The sequence below is a fragment of the Lycium ferocissimum genome, chromosome 10 (genome assembly GCF_029784015.1).
Source record: "Lycium ferocissimum isolate CSIRO_LF1 chromosome 10, AGI_CSIRO_Lferr_CH_V1, whole genome shotgun sequence".
Taxonomy (NCBI): domain Eukaryota; kingdom Viridiplantae; phylum Streptophyta; class Magnoliopsida; order Solanales; family Solanaceae; genus Lycium; species Lycium ferocissimum.
Window position 1 is genome coordinate 64,307,953 of NC_081351.1, and position 9,658 is coordinate 64,317,610.

The window sequence follows — 9,658 nt, forward strand, 5'->3', positions numbered from 1 at the left end:
AGATCCAGGTATCACCAAGTGAGAGTCAGGGAGGAAGATATTCTGAAGACGGCCTTCAGAACTAGATATAGCCATTTTGAGTTTCGGGTAATGTCATTCGGATTGACAAATGCACTGGCGGTGTTCATGAATTTGATGAATAGTGTGTTCAGGCCTTTCCTAGATTTATTTGTGATTGTGTTTATCGATGACAACCTGGTATATTCTTGATCTGAGGCAGAACATGCGAATCATTTACGAGCTGTCCTTAGAGTTCTTCGAGCTCGGGAGCTATATGCAAAGTTCTCAAAATGTGATTTCTGGTTGAATTCTGTTACTTTTCTGGGGCATATTATTTCAGCTGATGGTATTCGAGTGGATACCCAGAAGATTGAAGCTGTGAAGACTTGGTCAAGGCCTACAAAACCTACGGAGGTTCGTAGTTTTCTGGGCTTGGCAGTTTATAACAGAAGATTTGTAGAGGGCTTTTCTTCTATTTCTGCACTGTTGACAAAGCTGACTCAGAAATCGGCTAAATTTCAATGGACGGATGCTTGTGAGTGCAGTTTTCAGGAGCTGAAGGATAGATTTACTTCGGCCCCGGTTCTGACACTTTCAGAAGGATCGGAGGGCTATGTTGTTTATTACGATGCTTCTGGCGTGGGGTTAGGTTGTATGTTGATGCAGCACGGTAAAGTGATTACTTATGCTTCAATGCAGTTGCGGAAACATGAGAAAAACTACCCGACCCATGATCTAGAGTTAGCTGCTGTGATTCATGCATTGAAGATGTGGAGACATTATTTGTATGGTGTTCACGTTGATATTTATACAGATCATAAGAGTCTTCAGTATATTTTCAAGCAAAAAGAGTTGAATTTACGGCAAAGGCGATGGTTGGAGCTATTGAAAGATTATGATGTTAGCAGTCTATATCATCCAAGAAAAGCGAATGTCATAGCTGATGCTCTTAGCGGTAGATCTATGGGTAGCTTATATAATATTCAGCCAAAGAAGAGAGAGTTAGCTCGTGAGCTTCAGCAATTAGCTAGCCCAGGAGTTCGGTTAATGGACTCGAGAAATATGGGAGTTACCATTCAGAATTCAGCTGTTTCGTCCTTAGTAGTTGAGGTGAAAGAGTGCCAGTATGAGGATCCCATGTTGGTTCATTACAGGGATACACTTCCTCAGAAGAAAAAGTCATCCTTTGAAATTTCTTCAGATGGAGTTCTCAGATGTCGAAGCAGATTGTGTGTTCCTGATGTTGCAGGATTACGTCACCAGATTTTGGAGGAAGCCCATTGTTCCCGTTATTCTGTTCATCCGGGAGCGACGAAAATGTATCATGATCTTAAATCCATATATTGGTGGGGCGGAATAAAGAAAGACATAGCAGAATTCGTAGCTCAATGTCCTAACTATCATCAGGTAAATATTGAGCATCAGAAGCCTGGGGGGTTGTTGGAAGCTATGGAAATTCCGACTTGTGATTAAATAAATTTCATTACAGGCTTGCATCGTTCTCAGCGTAAGTATGATTCTATATGGGTAATTGTGGATAGACTTACGAAGTCAGCTCATTTTCTACCAGTCAGAACTACATACTCAGCTGAAGATTATGCAAAGCTTTATATCAAAGAGATAGTATGACTCCATGGTGTTCCAGTATCTATTATTTCTGATAGAGAAGCACAGTTTACAGCTAATTTCTTAAAGTCCTTCCAAGAAGGTTTGGGGACTCAGGTGAGTCTTAGCACAGCATTTCATCCACTGACTGATGGACAAGATGAGCGCACCATTCAGCCTCTCGAGGATATGCGACGAGCATGTTTGTTAGATTTTGGAGATAGTTGGGATGATCACTTACCGCTTATAGAGTTCGCTTATAACAATAGTTATCATTCTAGCATCCAAATGGCCCCGTATGAGGCTTTATATGGGCGCAAGTGTAGATCACTTGTTGGGTGGTTCGAAGTGAGAGAAACTAAGTTAGAAAAGGTCAAGCTTATTCAGGATCGATTGCTGACAGCTCAGAGTCGTCAGAAATCTTATGCAGATAATCGCCGACGAGCCTTGGAATTCCAAGTTAATGATTAGGTATTCTTGAAAGTGTCACCTATGAAAGGTGTGATGAGATTTGGTAGGAAAGGCAAGCTTAGTCCTCGGTATATTGGACCTTACAAGATTGTACGCAAGGTAGGCCAGGTGGCTTATGAGTTAGATCTACCTTTGGACTTGGAGTCAGTCCACCCAGTTTTCCATGTGTCAATGCTTCGCAAGTGCATTGGAGATCCTTCCAGAATTGTACCTATGGAAGATGTCCAGGTCACCGAGCAATTATCCTACGAAGAAGTTCCCATTGCTATTCTAGATAGATAAGTTCAGATATTAAGAACCGAAGATGTAGTTTCAGTTAAAGTTCTATGGAGAAACAATAATAAGGAAGAAATGACTTGGGAAGCTGAGGAAGATATGAAATCCAGGTATCCACATCTGTTTCCACTCTGAGAGGAGGTTCAGGCACAGCCACCATTATCTTCAGGTGAGTAATGCTTTCTTTTTATGATTTCTTGGTCGTTTGTGACCATTATTGTTGTTGTTGTTGTAGCCCTATGAGGCATAGTATATTTTGGGCTGTTGTGACAGAATGGTAGTGGCATAGTTACAGGGGAAACTCTAGCGAAATTTTGTAGAATCCTTAAAAGACTAACATTCGAGCACGAATGTTCTTAAGTGGGGAAGAATATTACACCTTGGAAATTTTGCGTCGTTTGCATTATAAGTAAACTGATGCAAGCGTAAAGTGGACATAAAGCTCTTATAAGGTTAAGGAAGGAATTGGATAACTTTAAGTATGTACTTTAAGGTTTTGGAGTCATATGAATTGACAGAAGTAAGCTCGCTCAAGACATTGGAATTTGAGTCATATTTTGGGAAGATTTCGTATCATTTGAGTTATACATTGCTTAGTATTACCTTGAGGGGGAGATATAGGTACCCTTATATGGTTAATGAAGTTTTATACTATTGCCAAGAAGCTGAGCCGCATCTCCACTGCAAATTGATGTGCGGGGGGTAGGGGCGACTTTGACACATTTTTAAGTTCTAAAAGATCCCATTTTCATATCTACCTCCCACACTTATTTCCCCACATTATAAGAGGGTTCTTTTAGAGTTCTTGAAGGTTCTACAATACTCCAAAACCTCCCATACCATCAAGAGAGAAGTTCAAATATCAAAACCTCAAGATAATCCATGAAAGGTGATTGTTCTTGTTTCTCCCCAAGGTGGTGATGAACTTGATATTAGAAGGAGTTGAGTAAGGTAAAGTTATTCCATTATAAGGTATGTTCTTCATCCTATTTATATGATTAAGTTAATTTAAAGGTTTAGCAAATTTTGGAGAGGAAAGAATCATAGAAGAGAAGCCATAAGGTGTTGAAGTGAAGTTGATGACTATGAGGTAAACTTGAAAGGGGATTTTGGATAAATTTGGGATTAAATTGAATATAACTTCTTAATTATGGTATTTTAGATGTTATTATTATTGTTTAGGAGTTGTTTTGTAACTTGGTGAAAGTCGATAAAATAGGAGAACTGCTGCCCAAATTTCGCTAGCTCGTTAATTACACAAATTTGAACTTAAGAGTGTTTTCAAGACTTAACCTTAGTATGAATCCTCTTGAATGTAGATTTGCCAGCTTGGGAGGATAAAGTTAAGTAATTAAGGAGACGTAAAGGTATGTTAAGGCTAATCCTTTCTTTCCAAAGGCATGATTTCCTTATTGTGAATGCATCTAAGACATCCATAATGTCCTGTTACCTAGAAAATGCTAGAAGCTCATGACTTTCAAAGTTCTTATCATATTATTGATAAAAGTTATTCATGATGATAATGATAATGATGATGATGATGATGATGATGATGGTGATTCCATAATAGAAATCGGGGGTTTACCGACTTTATGTCATCCCGATAGAGTTATAATGCTTCCTTTGGATACTCATGTATGGCATATATGTATATAGCTATTTTCTGACACCAAGCTTATATGGTCGGGTATAATATCTATTGTGCACACCACTGCAGTTGGGTACGGACAACACCGAGCTTTGTTATGGTCAGGTACGGATAATACCGAGGCTTCTTATGGCCAGGTATGGGTGACACCGAACCTATATGGTTGGGTGTGGTATCCTTATATGTATATGTATGAAATGTGTCCTTTAGAGAAATGTTAAGTATGCATGATAGTCGTCTTAAAAAGGTATAAGTTGTTCTCTTTATCTTATGTTATCTTCATGCTTTCATCATGTTTCTATTCATTCCTTACATACTCAGTACATTGTCTGTACTGACGTCCTTTTGTTTGTCGACGATGCGTTCATGCCCGCAGCGAGACGGACCAGACCCCTAGGCTGCTTCATCAGTGATTGCATAGAAGTGCTCCATTTGATCCGGAGTTACAATTTAGTTGGTATTATTCTTTTGTGTACATACCTGGGCATGGTGGGGTCCCGTCCCGTCTTTATGATATTACTTTATGATATTACATACTCCATGTAGAGGCTCGTAGACAGATGTACATAGCTAGATATCCCATAGCCTTATTGGTTCACATTTTGTATATCATTTTAGTAGTCTTGTCGGCTTGTACATATGGGCATAGTTAATGATGTTTATATAGACGTGCATTTTTTCAATGGAACTTGTGTCTTTTCAATTCGTGGTAATTATGAGTTAGCCATGTGGCTCACCTAGATATGATTATGAGAAGTATGTTAAGAGGTACTCGGTAGGTTAGCTCCGGGTACCTGTCATGGCCCTCCGGCTGGGTCGTGACATATGCCCGCACCCTGATGCTAGGCCTGAACGGCCACCAATCGGGTTAATAATCCTACTGCATCTCGCATCTCCTGATCAGGTGCATGAGGTGGAGGAACTGGGGGTACTGCAACCTCTCTAAGCTCCTCTGAAGCGCGCGGAGTCTGAGAAGTTCGATATTAGGCATCACTCTATGACTCACTTTGGCCCATATTAGCCGGTAGAGCCTGACTACTACTCTCTCCCTCAGCAACATCTAATCTCTTCCCCGCTAATTTCTTTCCCGTAGTCATAGGCATCGCTGTAATCAGAAACACGTTAATAGAAGATGAACTCTTATGACCCGGCTCTATTGCACGATCTAGGATAAGAAGGAAAGATGACCATCCTACATGCCCCGCAGCCTCTATTAATAAGTGTGCTGCACAACACACTCATAAATAAAACACCACTAGACACGGCTTGTAGTCTCCCTAGGACTGACCTGCTCTAATACCAAGTTTGTCACACCCCCAAACTGAAGGGGCACGACGGGCACTCTGACCTTTTTTGCCGAACACCAACATCACATACATCAATGACATGCTAACATACATAGGTGACCAGAAGGCCCGTCATATGATAATCTGATAAATCATGAAAAATAACTCGACAACAACCAAGCCAAAATGATATATACATATTTGGACTAAAAGGTGCGGGTCGACAAGGCCGTCATGATCATTTGTACAACAAAATATAGGCTGATAAGGCCGTACAAAATATCTATACACAAGACATCTGTCTACAAGCCTCTAAGAGAGTACATAAACATCATAAGGTCGGGACAGCGCCCCGTCATACCCATAATGTATATACAAAATCATACCAAACTAAGTCAGCAACTCCGAAAGAAGGGGAGTGCTCCACTACCAAAGCTGAGCAAGGTAGCCTACTGGTGAGGACCATCGACCTATCTATTAAGACCTACACGCATGAAATGTGGTGCCCCCAGGCAAAGAGACGTCAGTACGAATAAAGTACCAAGTATGTAAGGCAGATAGAGACATAAGTATGACATTAAGATAACAGAGGGATGAAGAGAGCAACCTGAAGATCTGAAATGTCACTGAGGGCCATGATCTGTATAAGTACAATATTTATATGCGTATATAACTTTTTTGAACATATATGTGTGTATATAACGCCTCTGTGGGCATCGTATATAACACCATCAAGCCTCTATGGGAATCATCATCATAATATCATGTATATGTATGCATAAGAGTGATAAGAATACATCTGAGCCTATCAGAGTGACGTAAAGTCGTTGCACCTTCAATTAATATTATGAAACAAAAATCGTCAACATATATTTCATTAGAAGCCAAAGATCAATGCAATTTAAATCAGAGATACATCATGAAAGACAAGGACATAAGCTTCTATGCTATTGAGAGGTGAGCTATTATGAGTATCGTTCTTTTTGTCACGACCCAACCCCGTAGGCCGTGACTAGTGCCCGAGCTGGGCACCCATACGCGCTCACTAACCAGATTCGGCATACAAACGACTCGTACATGAATCGATATCGACGTGGCCCCAACCGACGCATACAAACATATATACTGCACAGAAGCCGGCAAGGCTATCATAATATACATAGCGTAGCAAAACATACGTACACGCGGCCGACAAGGCACGCCACGCGGATGGGCCGCCTAAACACAACTTACTCAACGCATCCGAACAAAACTGTACATAACCCACATCTATGTCTACAGACCTCTAGTACAGATCAACCGAGTCATATGACGGGACAGGGCCCCGCCGTACCCCTGAATGCACAAATACGTACACAACGGGAGAATATATACCAAAATGTAGGCTCCGAAATTAAGGGAGCTCTCCAACGGCGGAGGATAGGTGTCCTAGGGCGGCGGATCACCGGCCCATACGTACGTACCGCGGGCATGAAACGCGACCCCCGAAGAAAGGGGGTCGACACAGAATATGTGCGAGCATGCAACGAGAAAAAAAAAACACGAGAATCAAATACAATCATAATCGAAACGGAAGTACAGAAAGTAAATACATATCCAAAAATACCAAAATGTTTATTTATTATATTATTTTTCCTAAGAAAAAAAAATTATGTATAAGACTCAGTATCACACCACACACCGCGGTCAAAATCCAGCGGCACTATCACATCACATAACATGCCGCGGCCAAATACCCAGCGGCAATATCACAGAACATACCGCGGCCAAATACCCAGTAAATATCCAGAATATACGCGCCAAATACCCAGCGGCAATATCACATAACGGCATACAAATCATTATTACAAACCCAATAAAATAACCAAAGCGAACTATTATTTCCAAACCAAAACAATAGCCAAATCAAATTTCCTCCGAATAGCACTCGGGAATATATCAGACCAATCTTCAGAATCCATAGTCACGTATCGGAATCATAGGTATACGAATCATTATTTCAGACTCAACAGACAAATATATAATCATACTCGGGGGTCAGAAAGGTAGTCATATTAAGTTCTTTTCAAAGAGCCATCAGAATCATACAGAAGAAGGTCGCGGGACCCACGGATGAGCGTCAACCCAATTCGGGCCCGCCTACGAAAGCCATAGTCATCACAAGTTATCGAACCATTATTACAAACTCGAAAGATAAGTAACCTGATCGTACTTGAAATTGGAATAAAAACCAAATCGAATTCTTTCAAAAGTCGTCAGGATTATAAAAAGAAGAGTCGCGGGGCCCACAGACGGGTGTCGACCCGAGTCGGGCCCGCCTATGAAAAACATACTCATCATACACCATACCATCACCTACAAGCATATCGAGGCAATCCGAGCCTTTCTGTGAAAGATACGAGCGTTCGTAGTTACGGAACTTTTAAAAGCCAAACTTTTTATGCAAAAGTTGAAAATCAAATATTTCAAAGACATAAAAGCCAATATTTCATCATATCAACATACGAATTTCCAAGAAGCGAATAAGAGTCATAAACATGCTCGGATTGCGAGAATAGAATTTCCTCGAGGCTCGTGTCATAGCCTATTTGTAACTAAGGCATGCCAAGGAAGAAAGAATTGAGCTTTACATACCTCGTACACACTCAACGCTAGCTCAAACTCAAGATAAATCCAACCTACGTCTAGGGCTGCCCAAGGTCTACAAACAAGCCATAATATGCCAAACATTAGCTAGAGACATTTGGGCATTTAATTCCAATTTAGCCCTTAATTCTACATAAATTTGGGCAGCATTTCCCCTGTAAATAGGCCAACCCCGAGAATTTAACTCGGCCAAATCAACAACAACAACAACAACAACAACCAACCTAACAACATTAATAATCAATCCGAAAGGCAATACAACAATAATAACTCTCTTTTCCATCATTCAACAACATTCATAAATTCAATTCAACGACTTACCTTCAAGCCAACATCGACGCTTATACATTCAAATACTAACCCGAACCCATACCAACAATATTTAAAGACATTCTAAGCAATTCATACAATATTTCCAACAATCCAACAATGGCTCCAATTTACCCGAAAACTGTCTCCAACCCGAGAACACAACTATAATCCATTTCTAACTTCCGAATCATGATTTGCATCAATAATCCATACTATAACGATATCATCACCATAAATACACAAATTACATCAAACGCATAATAACCTTCAATTCAGCCCATACATTTACAACATCAATCTTGAGTCATTAAAAGCTCATTTCCAGCATAGAATTCATTACGACAACCACTAAAACACTAAGCGACATTAATGCGTTCTTTGTCATATAACATGACCCATTTTCGGCCAACACACCAACATGCACATATTGATAATTCTCACTCATTTCTTCACACTACAACAATTAACATACTACATAGAACTTAATTCATCACTTAAACACAACACAACATACATACCTCACACGGCCAAACCTCATACACATGGCCTCAATTCCAACTTACTATATTTCATGATTTTCATCCATTTTAACATACTACAACATGCATACAACCTTTATAACACATAAAACATGATCAAATCTTACCTTTCTTCTTTCAACTCCACCCTAGGCTAGGGTTTGCAATTGGCACAACGAACGATTGGATGACCCGAACAACACTTCCACGCTACTTAGGGACCTCAAATTAGTGGGTTTACATCAAGGAAATAATTTTGGGATGGCTTGAAATGAAGTTGGTTTTTCCCTCTCTTTGGCCGAGAGCCTCACTTTCTCTTCACTTCTTGCTCTTTTTTTTTCTAAGTGTTGGAAATGAATAAAGATGACTTAGTGGTCATCTTTTAAGCTTCCACAAGACTTGCACATGAGTTCATGGCCCACACACATGTGTTGGAGCAATTGAAATTGGACACAAAAATGTGTGGGAGCCATCTCCCACTCACACGGCCAAGGGCCTAATTTTGCATGATTTTCAACTTCCACTAATTCCATTTTTTGTCCCAAATTTTCCTAATTGTTCCATGCAAACAAATTCATGAACAACTTATGTCTCAAAATAAAATCAAAGGTCAAAAGGTCTCGACTTGTATCCCGGAATGGTTTTGTCCCTAACTTACCATAGTTAAACCGGATTGTCCCAATGAACAAAATACGGGATATAACACTTTTACGTTTTGTTCATTTGGAATCATGTCAAATGAAGGATAGAAAGTGCTTTAACATACCTTATCCAACTTGATTTCCACAATATAACTTAAGCAGCCCGTAACGCACTTCAATCTACACAATAATGACAACACGTTTGTTATACTTTGGGGATGCTGGTATATCACGTATATCGAGCAACAAGCTTGT